Source organism: Balaenoptera musculus, chromosome 3 (genome assembly GCF_009873245.2).
Source record: "Balaenoptera musculus isolate JJ_BM4_2016_0621 chromosome 3, mBalMus1.pri.v3, whole genome shotgun sequence".
Taxonomy (NCBI): Eukaryota; Metazoa; Chordata; class Mammalia; order Artiodactyla; family Balaenopteridae; genus Balaenoptera; species Balaenoptera musculus.
The window spans coordinates 16,790,448-16,806,286 of NC_045787.1; the positions used below are offsets into that span (position 1 = coordinate 16,790,448).

At 34.4% G+C, this 15,839-nt stretch overlaps 1 long non-coding RNA gene across 1 annotated transcript in view; it reads left to right on the top strand.

Annotated features, from left to right (window-relative positions):
* The first annotated feature begins 2,434 nt into the window (after positions 1–2,434).
* LOC118893377 overlaps positions 2,435–15,839 on the top strand; it is a 146,735-nt gene continuing 133,330 nt past the window's right edge. The window contains exon 1 of the long non-coding RNA XR_005019461.1: positions 2,435–2,811. This is a non-coding gene — a long non-coding RNA (uncharacterized LOC118893377). The remainder of the gene's footprint in view (positions 2,812–15,839) is intronic.

Consider the following 15,839-nt stretch of genomic DNA (forward strand, 5'->3'; position numbering starts at 1 on the left):
TTCTGTGCAAGGGCTTTCTCTAGTTGCGGCAAGCGGGGCCACTCTTCATCGCGGTGTGCGGGCCTCTCATTATCGCAGCCTCTCTTGTTGCGGAGCACAGGCTCCAGACGCGCAGGCTCAGTAATTGTGGCTCACGGGCCTAGATGCTCTGCGGCATGTGGGATCTTCCCAGACCAGGGCTCGAACCCGTGTTCCCTGCATTGGCAGGCAGATTCTCAACCACTGCGCCACCAGGAAAGCCCACATGTGTCTTTTTGAATTATAATTTTCTCTGGGTATATGCCCAGTAGTGGGATTGCTGCATCATATGGTAATTCTATTTTTAGTTTTTTAAGGAACCTCCATACTGTTCTCCATAGTGGCTGTATCAATTTACATTTCCACCAACAGTGCAAGAGAGTACCCTGTTCTCCACACTCTCTCCAGCATTTGTTGTTTGTAGATTTTCTTATGATGCCCATTCTAACTGGTGTGAAGTGATACCTCATTGTAGTTTTGATTTGCATTTCTCTAATAATTAGTGATATTGAGCTGCTTTCCATGTGCTTCCATCTGTATGTCTTCTATGGAGAAATGTCTGTTTAGGTCTTCTGCCCATTTTTGGATTGGGTTGTTTGTTTCTTTAGTATTGAGCTGCATGAGCTGTTTATATATTTTAGAGATTAATCCTTTGTTGATTCGTTTGCACATATTTTCTCCCATTCTGAGGATTGTCTTTTCGCCTTGTTTGTAGTTTCCTTTGCTTTGCAAAAGCTTTTAAGTTTCATTAGTTCTCATTTGTTTATTTTTATTTTTACTTCCATTACTCTAGGACGTGGATCAAAAAAGATCTTACTGTGATTTATGTCAAAGAATGTTCTTACTATGTTTTCCTCTAAGAGTTTTATAGTGTCCAGTCTTACATTCAGGTCTCTAATCCATTTTGAGTTTATTTTTGTGTATGGTGTTAGGGAGTGTTCTAATTTCATTCTTTTACATGTAGGTGTCCAGTTTTCCCAGCATCACTTATTGAAGAGACTGTCTTTTCTCCATTGTATATCCTTGCCTCCTCCAAAAAGTTCTTGTTAGGAAAAGTTTCCCCAAATTTTTAAATTACATATATTTTCAAACGTAAAAAATATAGAATGCTACAGTTGTCATTCGTCACCACATAGATTCAAAAATGTTTCAATATTGTTAATTTTACATATTTTGTTGATCTACCTCAGCATATCCTAAGAAAAAGCGTATCTCTTTGGATCACCAAGCTAAAATCACACCTAAGAAAATCAACAGAATCCATAATATCATCCAGCATTCACTGTAAATTGAAATGTTCTTTGTAGTCTAAAAATAAATCAAAAGCTTTGTTAATTTTCTCTTGACTAAGACCTGATTTTAGTTCTTGCATATTATGTAGGGTTGTTTCCCTTTAGATTCTTTTACTCTAGAACAACCTTTCAACTTGGGTGAAAAATTTGCTGTAATAAAGTGTTGGAATCATCTGATGGCATCCTGATATTTACATGGAATTCTATGTAAATTCTAATTTTTTTCTAAGACAATTTTTAGAATAGGTGTTAAAAAATGGATTTCTGAATGTAGCATTATTAGGACACACTGAAAGATCATTTGAGACTGTCTAAGCCAGAAAATTAAATACAAATTTCCTCTAATAATATTTCTAGAATAAGTGTTAAAAAATGCATTTCTGAATATAGCATTATTAGGACACACTGAAGGGTTATTTGAGACTGTCTCAACCAGAAAATTATTAACTTGGTAACAAAAAATTGATTAAGATCATTAATACAGATTTCACATTGCAATTTGTCTTCCTTAGAAGTACATGTTTTACTAAATTTATTTTAAGAAATAACATTTTCTTTAATGGAATTGTATTTTATATCCTAGGTGTCTGTAAAACCACCTAGAATCTATCTGTCATCCAATTTATTTCTTGAGAAAACAACACCCAGGTTATGGTTGGTATGAATGAAAGAGCGTATAAAGCCATCTCTGTAATTTCCAAGCAATATCTATACCATCTAATAGGTGTTTATTGGGACTTCCCTGACAGTCCAGTGGTTAAGACTTCGCCTTCCAATACAGGGGGTGCGTGTTCGATCCCTTGTTGGGAAGCTAGGATACCACATGCCTCACAGGCAAAAAACCAAAACATTTAAAAAAAAAAAAAAAGAAGCAATATTGGAACAAATTCAATAAAGACTTTAAAAATGGTCCACATCAAAAAAATCTTAAGAAAAACAGGTATTTTTAAATGCCTGACATAGAAAGGTCACTGTTAAGGCACTAGAAACAAACAGTAGAGATGACCTCTAATTGGTTTGGTCTGAGAAAGTTTTCATTCCCCTCTCCCAGGGACAGAATTTTCTTGTTTGTTTTCTTGTTTGTTTGCTTGTTTAATTTTCCCTTACTTTTGTTCCAATAGGTCTTCACCTGCATCATGATAATACAGGGTTTACTGGCCTTCACCCAGCAGCTTAACATTTTTTGTTGTTTGTTGGTTTGTTTGTTTGTTTTTTCCCCAGCAGAGAAAGATCCTTTAGCTGGGCTCTCGGGGTATACTCTTTCCCGTGCCTGGAACACTGATGGTGTTTCTCTCTGCTTTGAATCTTTCTCAGGCCCAGTGAAATTCTACTGAGATGAACCTGAAAGTGAGTGCGGTCAATTTTGTGTCTGTACTCACCACGGCTTATATATCACTACCCCCACCGCCCACTCAGCCTTCAGCAATTCCTTAGAAAACTTCATCTGAAAGCTCCTTACCTTGTTCTACGGTCACCGACTTCCTCCCATCCTCTGACCCAGGTGAGTCAGTGCTCACGTCCTGTCTCTCCTTGAAGTTACTTTTATCATTAGTTTTCAGGCTAATTAGGAGCTTTGAGAATTCAGCTCTCTGCTAGGTCTAAGAAAATTATAATTTTATAAATGGGCCTCTTTTTAGTTTTTGTTAGTGTGGAATTTACATTCTTTTCAGATTTTTATATTCTAGGCAGTAGCTGGAAGTTCATGATGTTTTAATTGTGTTGTTTGCCTTCCTACTGAGTTATGAGTTTGTTTGTTTTAATGTATTCTGGATACAAATCCTTTGTAGGGCATGTAGATTTTAAACATTATCCAAATTTGGTGTCTTGCTTTGTCATTTATCATTTTTCTAAATTGTGTCCTGAAAAAAGCAGAATTTTTAAATTTCATGGAAGTAAAGTTAAATTTATTCCTTTAGAGTGTGTGTTTTTTATATCCTAGCTAAGAAAGTTTTGCTTACGTCAAAGTAACAAAGATTACATCCTATTGCTTATTCTAGAGTCTTTGTAACTTTACCTTAAATGCTTAAGTCCCCTATCCATTTCAATAATTTTATTTATTATGTGAGGTAAGCATGAGAATTTTATATATAAATATAAATATACATATATATATCTATATCCAGTTTTTCCAGCACCATTTGTTGAAATGACCTTCATTCCCCATTGTATTAGTTTCCTGGGGCCGCAGAAACAAAGTACCACAAACTGGGCAGTTTAAACAATAGAATTGTTTCTTTGTTCTGGAGGAAAGATGTCTGAAATCAAGGTATCAGCACGGTTGGTTCTTTTTGAGCGCTGTGAGCGTGAATCCATTCCACGTCTGTCTGCTAGCTTCTGGTAGGCACAGCCGTTCTCCCTGTGTCTTCCCATTGTCTCCCCTCCATGTATTTCTATGTCTGTGTGTATGTTTCCTCTTTTTTATCAAAACACAGTCATATTGGACTAGGACTCATCCTAATGACTTCATCTTAACTTGCCTATCTCTAAACACCATATTTCCAAATAAGATCCCATTCCGAGGTACTGGGGGTTACGACTTCAACATCTTTTGGGGGGACACGATTCAACCCATAATGCTAAATTTGCATTGGTTTATTTTTGGTTTCCTTAATCAGTTTTATTGCTCTATATATTTATCCTTACACCAAAAGTACAATGTCTTTATTCCTGTAACTTCTAAGTAAGTACTGATATTAGCTGTGCATTTTAGAATCATATTGTCAAAATTTTCACCCCCATACACATACTCACAACCTTGCTGGACTTTCATCATGACTATTTAGAGTATAGATAAATTCAGAGAGAATTGATAAAAATGATCCAGTCAGTGGGCACGCCGTATTTCCTGATTTATTTGTTTATTTTAAAAAATTTTCTCTCAAATGTTTTGCAGTTTCCAATGTACAGTGGTTTTAACATATGTCCACAAATTTTTTGCCACTCCTTCCTTCAAAAGGTGGAAACTAATTCTCCTCCCCTTATTCTTTGTGCCTCTCAATCTCTTGGATCTCTCATTCTAGAGGAAGCCAGCTGCCATGCTATCCGCTACCACACCATGGAGATTATAGAGAGCCTAGGGGTGGAGGAACTAAGACTTCCTGCTAACACATCATACCAATTAGTCAATCATGGAATACATGAATAAGCAAAGGATTATTGAATTTTATAGTTACTAAGTTTTAAAGGGTTTTGTCACACAGAAATGGATATCTAATACACAGGTCTTACAGATAGTTCATTAAGTGTGTGCCTAAATTTTTATAAAATATAATATTTGATGCTGATGTAACTGAGATTTTGTTTTTGTTTTAACTGTTCACACTTTGTCAAGTAGCATTGTGTCTATGTATATGAAGAATATTTTTTGGTAGATTTCTTTCCTCTTTGTTAATACAGCACACATAGAATTTGGTTTGATGTGACAGAAAATTCAACACAAATATTAGTCTACAATGCATAAAATAGTCGCATTTATATAGTGAAAAGATATTTTATTTTTTGAAATCACAATAGAATTTTCACAACAGTATAGCCCAGTATGTATTAGTAATGAGTTTACTATGTGTTCTGTACTTATGTTACCTCATTCATTTCTCTCAAATATCCCATGCTTAAATGTTTAAAAATATCCATGAAATAGGAAATATTATGCCATTTTACTGATAACAAAACTAAAGCAGAGAAAGTCTATGACATTCCTCCAAGTTACAGGGCTGGTAATTGTAGAGACAATATTTATATGCAGAATTAGCTAAATCCAGAATCTACATCTTTAACCAATGCATTAGAATGTATTATATATTTCATAAAAAAAGAATATGCAGAAATAAAATCGTAAATATTGTTTTTTAACATCTGTATTGGAGTATAATTGCTTTACAATGGTGTGTTAGTTTCTGCTTTATAACAAAGTCAATCAGTTATACATATACATATGTTCCCATATCGCTTCCCTCTTGCATCTCCCTCCCTCCCACCCTCCCCGTAAATATTCTTTGATAGGGGAGTTAAAAAGGAACTGTTTCCTTGACATCTTTTTGTAATATAACGACTTAGAAACAACAATGCTATATAGTATTTGGTATTTTAAGTATCTGCATCGAGAAATGTTTTTATTTATTTCTTTATATTTTCAGTTCCTTTAAGTAGCTTCATTAGTGACAAAAGAAGATAGTGTGTTGTATGTGTGATATTTCTTTTTGTTATAAATAGGAAATAGAATACCATTTCTCTCATTCTGAATCATCGCAATAGAAGCTGGTTCATTGAAAAATTTTTTAAAAATTGTGTATTCAACTAATATTGGATACTGACATATATATGAGTTGTTTAAATATATATATATTTATTTTATATATCCTTTATGCATGTTTAAATGTGTATTTTATACATTGTTTATGAATTGTTTAAATCTATATATTATATATTGTATAAATCTATATATTTAAAGATATTTTTTATATTATACATATATTTGTCTAATATATATATATATAATCTCAGCATCCAATATTAGCCATAAACAACTCACAGTTATTTGTTTCTATTGGGTAGTAGTAATTCAAGTTGACTGTATGAGCTGTATTACTGGCTTGATTTTGGCCAAAAAGTGGATAAATTTTGAATTTTAAAATGAGATAAGGAATCAGTTATTTTCCAATATAAAAAAATGACATCAAATAAACCTTATGATCAAGATATTTAATTCATAGACAATACCTGCAAATAGACTAATAAGAGCAGGTCATGATCATATAACCACAGGCACTTATATATAGCCTTTTACAGCTTCCAAAATTATTTTAAGTCCTTAATCTCATTTATCCCTCAGACTCTTTAGGTGAGATTGAGATTTTTTACATTGGGCTTCTTAAATATTGCTGAGTCACACGTGAATGTGAGATCTGGCACGTTCACTCGTGAATCTAAGCAAAGGCTTTAGCACAAAGGTGTCCACTAATAACTGTTTGTATTAGCTTGTCATCCAAGGTTCTCCAGGGGATGCTGAGAGCACAGGATAAAATATTTAAGATGACAATCTGTCACCGTGAAGCGTGGTAACAAAAATCATGAAGTTTAAATGTGAAACCAATCAGCACATGCTTAAGTGAAAATAACTGAACAAGACTTCCAACTTCAGGTAAAAACACTGCCAGCGTCAAGCCTCCTGCTAAAGAGAACTTGCTGATGGAAGCCTCAGACTCTGTTTTAGAGGATCAGGTATTTCACAGAAAGAGAATTAGAGCTCTAAGGAGTAAACCAGAGTCATATATGCCCTGTTGGCATTTATTATAAAAAGAAAAACAAAAACGAAGTCTCCAGTGAGGTAGGCTGGCAGGGTAGAGACTCTGGCTAAGTAAACCACTTATTTGGGCTTGGACCTCAAAGAGAATTTCCCCTGAGACCCTCCACAGGTTTAAGAAAAGGGAATGAGAGAAGAGGTAAGGCGGACTCCTTAGCCTGCATCAATGCTGTTTAACTCCTTCCAAAGGCAGAAATCCCAGAGGAACAGCACCTGCTCTGGCCCCCTACTCTGAAAGGCTGCATGCAGGGAAGTTATATTTTCTCAGAGTGGATGTTTTTTTCCCTTGACCTCTGCCAATTACCCCAAGGTACTACCACTGTGGAACAAATGTTTAAGTTTATTCTGTGGTCATAGTAGATTATCAAAGGTCTCACAATTATTTTCAATATTAACTTTTAAATACATGATTGAACAAAAAGTTGAGAATTATGAAGCGCACAATGCAAAAAGCAGGAATCAACGTGAATGTAAGATAAGGAGAATAGACCCCAAAGAGGTCCTTGTTATTAGATTATGGAACACAAATTGTAATAGAACATATTAATGTTGTAGGTAAGAGAGAAAGTTTGAATTTACTTAAGGCACTGAAGACTGTAACTAATGAGATTGCAGATTTGTAATGGAATCAACAATAGTAATAGAAAAGCAAAATACAAATTTAAAACTTAGTAGATAATTTAATATCAAATTAAACACAGATAAAGAGAGAATTACTGTGTGTATAGGTCAGAAGTAGAGTGAGGGGAGCTCTTCAGAATGGAACGACAGAAGGGAGAATGAGACAAAGAAAATGTGTGTAGTGGTAATGACCAAGAGTTCCCAAGAACTGCTGAAAGACACCTATCATCTGAATCAGAAAGTCAGAGAAGCTCAGGAAAAATAAATGGATATAAATCCATAAGCAGACCCATCAGGGTGAAAGTGCAGACAATGAAAGACAATGTACCCTTAAAGAGGTACTTAGATTTACATGAACTTTCATCAAAAACATTGGAAACCATACAACAGTGGAAAGATATCTTCAAGATCATGAAAGAAAATCACTGACAACTAACTACTTACAATTTTCTGCACTACCAAAATATTCTTCAAGAATGAAGCTGTTTGTTTTTTTCGGAGAAATTTTCAGACAAAATAATCACTGACAGAATTCACCAATTCTAAGCCTCCACCAAATGTAATTATAAAAGGGATCCTTCAGACATAGGAAACTCACTAAATGCAATTATAAAAGATATCTTTCAGAAATAGAAAAATTATTTCAGTTTCAGTTACATGTTGATTAAGTATGCAGGCATCTGATGGTTTGGCTGGACTGACATTTGATGATGCTTACCTATCAGATGGGAGCCCAGCTGGGGTCGTTGGCCAGTCACTTTTCTAGGATGGTAGTCTTAGGGTAGTTGTGACTAACTTCCCGAAGAGCAAGCACCCTAAGATCACCAGGAGGAAGTTGCATGGCCTGTTGTCTTAGCCTCAAATATCAAACAGTGTCACTTTGGCTGCATTCCATTGATTATAGGCAAGTCACTAATGTCAGCACAGATTTAAAGGAAGGATGTATAAACCAAATTTCTTGAAGGGAGGATTATTAAATAATTTGTAGATACCACATAATTAATTCCTAAAAGAACAGAAAGAGATGCTGTAAAACAAATTGATATAGGGTAATGGCACCAAGATAGATAAGATTTGAAGAATCCAAAAGAAGACAGGAAAACAAAAAGGAAAAAAAGTAACATAGAACAAGTCAGAAAAGAAAGCGTTTAACCCCTAAATGTTCCAGTAGTGATATTAAATCAAATGGACAGAATGACCCAGTTTAAACAGAATTTGAGTACGCATAAGAAAAAGCATGGCTAAGAATATGCTTTTACAAGAAACACATCTAAAAATGCTCACAGAAAAAGATTTTAAATAAAAGATAGCAATATGTAGAGCGTGCAATGGGAAAGTAAAGTATAGCTGCGATAACTATGATTAGTATTGGTTAGAGGAGGCTCCAAAGCAGAGAGCATTACAATAGAATACAAGATCTCAGTGAAAAAAGATTCAACTCACAAAGAAGACATAATTTTCACTATGTTTGTATTCCATAAATTTTTATGGCTTCAAAATCAGGAATAGATTCAGGTTTTATGGGATCTGAACCTTATGCAATTTGTAAAATTTGATGAAACCGCTTTAAGAATAAAATACACAAAGTTTTGAACACAAAACTACGTCCAACTTTTTTTTGAATAAAGAAAAAATCACAACCAATATATTTTTTAAGACAACTGATAAATACTCCAAATTTAGTCAATAATGTAAAGGTTTTGTAGATTATCTGCTTATAGTATTTTCCTATATTCTTCCATTAAACTTTTTGAAAATTTCTTTATATAAAAGCAATTTTTTAGTATTGTTTCCCCAATTCAAGATTTCCACTAGCATAATTGATTAATATTTGTTTGTTTGTTTGGAGTTGTTACTGGGAATAAGGAATTTATGATGACATAATTATGTGGTTGCTACAGTATTATTATTGTATGTTTAAACCCTCAATCAGAGATTCTAATAACTTCCATTTTACATCACTCCTACAAAATAGTGTATTAGGTATTTTATATGGTATATCATTACATCTTTTTGACAAGGTAGAAAGTTAGTTTTTACTAGATGTCCATGAGAACCAAATTCTTCACTTTAAATTTTGTACTACTAGTGATCAGAAGCATTTTCCAAAGACTACATGTAAATCCTTGTTTCTTTTCTACTACCCAAGTACTTGTAGTGCTATGCGTTCTATGACCCAGTCATATCCCAGTAAGGCTTGGTATCAGGATACTAAGTTGACAAAATGTGCAGCTGGAGAAGTCAGGGAAATCATTTTTACCCTAGACAGCCTACAGTAACTTCACTAAATGCTGAATTAATGGAAAGCCACACACCACTACACAAACTCTACCCAGCCCTATTTCTCTTTCTCAAGAACCTAAAATTGCCTAGACCATTCCAGTGCCACTTGTAGTGAAGGGAAATTCAACGGGAACGGCAGAAAAAGGAACGGAAAGAGTAAAAAGGACGCATTCTTTAAAATTTTGGATACTTTAAAAATTGATCTGAATACTCCCATGTCAAAGAAATTGAATCAATAATTAATAACTTTCCAATAAAGAAATAATCAGAAACCATATGTTTTCACTGATGAATATTAAAAAAAAAACAAAAAACCTTTATGTAAGAAATTATACCAGTCCTCTAAAATGTCTTCTGGAAAATGGAAGCAGAGGAGGAATTTCCTAACTTATTTTATGAGGCAGCATTTTCCTAACACCAAAACCTACAAAAGACATTACAAGAAAGGAAACTATGGCCCAATATATCTCACAAACATTGGTGTAAAAAGCCTCAACAAAATATTAACAAATAAAATTCATCAACTTATATAAAGAATTATTCACTACAACTAAGTGGAATTTATTCCTGCTATACAAAGCAGATTAAAATGCAAAAATCAATTAATGCAATATAGCACATCAACAGGCTACAGAAGAAAACATATGATCATACCAATAGATGCAGAAAAAGCATTTGACAAAAACCAACACCCATTCATGATAGAAAATACTCTTAGCGATCTACAAATAGAGGAGAACTTCCTCAACTCGGTAAGGAGCAGCATCAGAAAACGTATAGCTAACATGCTGAATAGTGAGAGACTTGATGCTTTCCCCGTAAGATCAGGAACAATGTAAGGACAGCCCCTCTTAACACTCCTATTCCACGTTATACTGAAAGACCTAGCAAATGCATTAAGAAATTATGATTTTGGTACCTGATGTCAAAGTGGGGGGGCATTTTCATCCCCACACTGCTTCACACCATCAAGCAGTTCTCAAACACCCTCTGGGTGTCCTACAATTCAATTTAATTCTGATACCACCTACCTGGAGATAGCATCAGATCCGTAGGTTAAGGGCTCTGTCCCACAAGCCTGCTCCTCCCTCCAATTTCAGAGGCCAGCCACAAGACCAGGTTCCCAGAATCTTCTCCTCGGATTTGATTAATTTGCTAGAGCAGCTTACAGAACTCAGAGATATATTTTATTATAAAAAAATATAACTCAGGAACTTCAAATATAAAAAAATACATAGAGCAAGGTACGTGGGAAGGGGTGTGGAGATTCTGTGCCCTCTCCTGGTGCACTGTTCTCCTTCCATCTTCATGTTTACCAAATCAGAAGCTCTGCAAACCCCATCCTGTTGGATTTTTATGGAGGCTTTATTACATAGGCATGATTGATTAAATCACTGGCCATTGGTGATTGAACTCAGTCTCCTGCCTCTTTCCCCTCCTAGGTCTGAGGTGGGACTGAAAAGTCCAATTCTCTAATCACACAGTTGGCTCCACAAACAACCAGCCCCCATTCTTAGTGCTTTCCCCAAATCACCTCATTAACCTAAGAAAAGGCACCTTTGTTTCTCACGTGAAAACGCAAGGGTTTTGGGAGCGCTGTACCAGAATCTGGGACAAAGAGTATATATATATACATATGTATTTATTATAAATCACCATATCACAGAAAAGAAGTACACAGATTGGGGAAGAAGAACTAAAATAGTCTTTGTTCACAGATATCGTATTTATTTACGTAGAAAACCTTAAAGAATCAGAAAAAAACCTTCTGGAACAAATAAACAAAGAAAGGTTGTAGGATACAAGGTTAGTATACAAAAGTCAACTGCTATCTTATATACCAAAAATAAACAATTAAAATTTGAAATTAGAGAAACACCATTTATATTAGCACTGAAAATAGAAAAATAAAATACTTATGTATAAGTCAAATTATGTACAAGATGTATATGTAGAAAACTATAAAACTCAGATGAAAGAAATCAAAGAAAATCTAAATAAACAGAGACATATTCCATGTTATTGTAGAGAAGAACTCAAGATTGTTAAGATGTCAGTTTTTTCCAGTTTGATCTATAGATTCAGTGCAATCCCAACCAAAGTCCCCAAAAGTTTTTTTTTTGGATATCAACAAACTGATACTAAAGTTTATATGAAAAGGCAAAATCCAGAATAGCCAATAGTGAAGAACAAAGTTGGAAGACTGATACAACCTGATTTCAAGACTTATTTTAAAGCTGCAGTATTCGACAGTGCGGTATTGGCAAAAGAATAAATTAATATATGAATGTAGCTGAATACCGAACCCAGAAATAGACCCACTCAAATATAGTCAAGCAGTCTTTGAAAAAGGAGCAAAGCCAATTCAATGGAGTAAGTATAGTATATTCAAAATATCATGCTAGAACAATCAGATATCTACATTAAAAAAAAAAAAAAAAAGAATCTAAACACCAACCTTACTCGGTTCAAAAACATTAACCCAAATTGGATCTTAGGTCTAAATGTAAAATGCAAATCTTTTATAAAATTTCTGGAAGCTAGCATAAGAAAAAATCTAGATGACTTTGAATTTGATGATTAGTTTTAGGTAAAATACCAAAAGCAGGATCCATGAAAGAAAAAAAAACTTATAACTTGGAACTGATTAAAACTAAAAATTTCTGCTCTATAAAAAATATTGTTAATGAAATAAAAAGACAAGTCACAGACTGGGAGAAAATATTTGCAAAAACAAATATCTGATAAAGGATTGATATCTAAAATATACAAAGCATATTTACAATTTACCAATAGAAAAATAACCTAACTAAAATATGGACAAAAGATATGAATAGAAACCTCACCAAAGAAGATATACAGATGAAAAGTAAACATATGAAAAGATATTCAACATTATATGCCATTAGGGAATTGCAAACTAAAACCAGCTACCACTATTCATGTATTAGAATGGATTAAAAAGAAAAAAAAACAACAAATAATACCAAATCCTAGTGAAGATGCAGAACAACAGGAATTCTCAGTCATAGCTAGTGGGAACACCAATGATACAGCCACTTAGGAAGATAATTTGGCAATTTCTTACAAAGTTATACATAGCCTTACCATATGATACAGCTTTCACACTCCTACATATTTACCCAAATGGGTTAAAAACTTATGTCCATACAAAACCTGCACATGAAAGTCTATAGCATTTTTATTCACGATTGCCAAGAACTGAAAGCAGCCAAGATGTCTTTCAAAATGTGAATGGATAAACTGTAGTACATAACTGACAATGAAATATTATTCAGCAATAAAAAGAAATTGGATATTAAGCCACAAAGGACATGGAGGAATATTAAATGCATATTACGAAGAAACCAGTCTACAAATGTTACAAATGGTAAGATTCCAACTGTATGATGTTGTTGAAAAAGCAAAAGTTTAGAGACTAAAAAAGATCAGTGGTTGCTAGACGTTCAGAGGAGATGGGGAGAGAGATGAATAGATAAAGCCCAGAGGATTTTTAGGGCTGTGAAACTATTCTGTACAACACTGTAATAGTGTATACATGATATGCATTAGTCAAAATCTGTACAGCTGTACAGCAAAAAGAGTAAACCCTAACATAAACTATGGACTTCAGTTAATTATAATGTATCAATATTGATTCATCAATTATAACAAATATACCACACTAATGCAAGATATTTATAATACCTTAACTCTATTGGTGGAGGGTGGGTGAGGAGGGAGTATATGGGAACTCTTTACTATCTGTTGAATTTTTCTATAAACCTAAAACTGCTCCAAAAAATAAAATCTGTTAATTAATTTTGTAAAAATTAGAATCACCAGTCCATGTGAACACATTGTTTAGGCCTCTCCTAAGGCTTTGAAAGGGGCAGTGCTGTGAAGTGCAATACAGGTAGAAATCTTCCAGCTCCACCTACTAAATCTTGATAGCATTCATGGCGATTCCAAGATGGGCCATATATATTGCGCTTCTCTCTCATCACTGGAAGCTGGCAATAACTCAGGAAATATACGCCAAAAAGATGATTGGAAGAATAAAGGACTGATTAAATGAATGAAAAGAAACTAAATCAAATGTTAGAGCTGTTTACTTTTTCTTTCCTTTGTGGCAACAATAATCTTGTCTTCTTTCCATATACTCAATGCCACTGTTGTACCAAATTACTCATAACTTTCTATTCTCAGCCTTATTACTTCCTCAATAATCCCCCCACTGTCCTTCTTGTCTGAGCTGTTTAGTTTCTCGTTCCTCAATCTCACCTCACGTATCAGTTTTTTGCAATTTCTCCCTGATTGCTGCTTCCTTGGTATGTTGTAATCGTTCCCAGTTCTACCGAATCTTTTTAGCAATGTATTGTAATTCTTTTAGAATCCCTTTCTCTTACAGAAGTGTGAGCTAATCAAGGCCAATACAAGGCCTTTCTTATTTATTATGGTTTACCTAACTCTTGCAGTATTGGTACTGTGAATAAACTAATGAATGTTGCTGCCTTTGCATGAATCATGTCATAGAAAATCTCTGCCTACCCATTTTAATAAATGTAGTCAATTGCAGAAAAGCCTAAAGCAGTAGGCAGGATTTGTAGTGGAGTAAACAAGACATAATTGCCAGAAGGCAAAATCATGTAATTGAATGTGCATAGACTTTATATTAAAAAAAAAATCTCACTTTGGTTGTACAATTAAGTACCTTATGACCTTGGGAAATGTGTATAATCACTTTCCATTTTCCCTATGAAGGAGAATAATATATTTTTTGTTTAGTTCTTGTGAGAATAAGTGAGGTAACCGGATGTAAAAGACTCTAACAATGCCTGGCACATAGGAATCATTCAAAGGAGGTTATGTCCACTTTCTTTAACTTTTCTGCAGAGACTTGGAAACCTTGGGCCTGATCTCAGCTCTGCCATTTACAAGTGGTTGACCTTGACTGAGTTTTATAAAATCCTGGATTCTTAGTTTTTATCATCTACAAAAGAATCATAATGGCATCATATGGATGTTGTGGACATTAAATTCTATAGCATATGTAAAGTGCTTAGTTGAATTCCTTTTATATATAATAGCTGAACCAAGAATTCACCAGTTTAATAGAAAAAAATGTTAACCAAAAACTTGTTGGGCTGTGGCCCCAAAGTTGGAGAACAATTAAATAGGTACCAAGTACCCCAGAATCTTAAACTCTTTTGCTAAACCAGCTTCTAAGGCTGCTTTGTGCTTTGTGGAGTTGATCTGGCCAGCATTAGTCTATCTCCTACATGAACCATATAAGAGTTAGTGTTAAAGATTCCAGGAAAAGGATTTTATTGTAGAGATTTTTGGTCTGTTTGCATTATTCTCCAGTCCTTGGAGGTGGGGAAAACAGAAATGGATCCCTAATATTGAACTTCAAATCAGAGAAGAGGCACTCAAAAAGACTATTTGGAGAGGTTGCCATGGGTGCTCTGGAGACTAACGGATGCAGGGGACCGTACCTGACCCCTAATCTGATAAATCTAAGGGTAGAGGGAGTAAAGTGTCAGCTTCATTAGAAGGGCACTGTGCTTCCACTGATGGATGGGCAAAGCTTTGTGCCTTTGGAAACCAAGTGTATACTAAGAAAAAACAGAGAGAGATGGAGAGAGAGAAATGAACACAGCCTCAGAAGACAGCCTGGAGACAGTACATGATACATCTGTTAGAGGGGACCTCAAAAACCATGAGAAGTAAGCAGGAAGGCCCTCAGGTGCTAGTTTGAAGCATTGCTAGAACCAAAAGAACTGTGTTAAAGGATATTCTTCCATGGATTGTCCAAGGAGTCTTTTAAATGCCAGCTTTGGCTCCCAAAATTATAAGAAAACAAGTCGCATAAGATTGTACCCATCTCCCTCACCTCCCTGCTCCCTCCCTCAAACTTACAAAATTGGATCAGGCCTTAGTTGGATAGAGTTTATATAGTCAATATTTACAATGCAATGAACTGGATTTCTTAATTAAGACTAGTATTAACTTGTTTAAAACCAAACAAATAGAACATTTATGTAATCATTGCAAATAATGGATATTTAAGGTTCCTTTTTTCTGTTTCTTCCAAAAGTATAAAAAGAACAAATTAGAAAAGTAGAAACAATAAAAATTAGTTATTAAATTTACATACTATCAAATCCGTTTCATTCAATGAACTAATTATTTGTGTTAATGATGTATCATAGTTGTTGTATACAACAATAAATGCTTCTTTTGAGTTTTAGTCCTATAAAGAGAGTACTTAATAACTATTCTTAATTCTGGCTGTCTCAATATACTTCTGCTGTATTTTT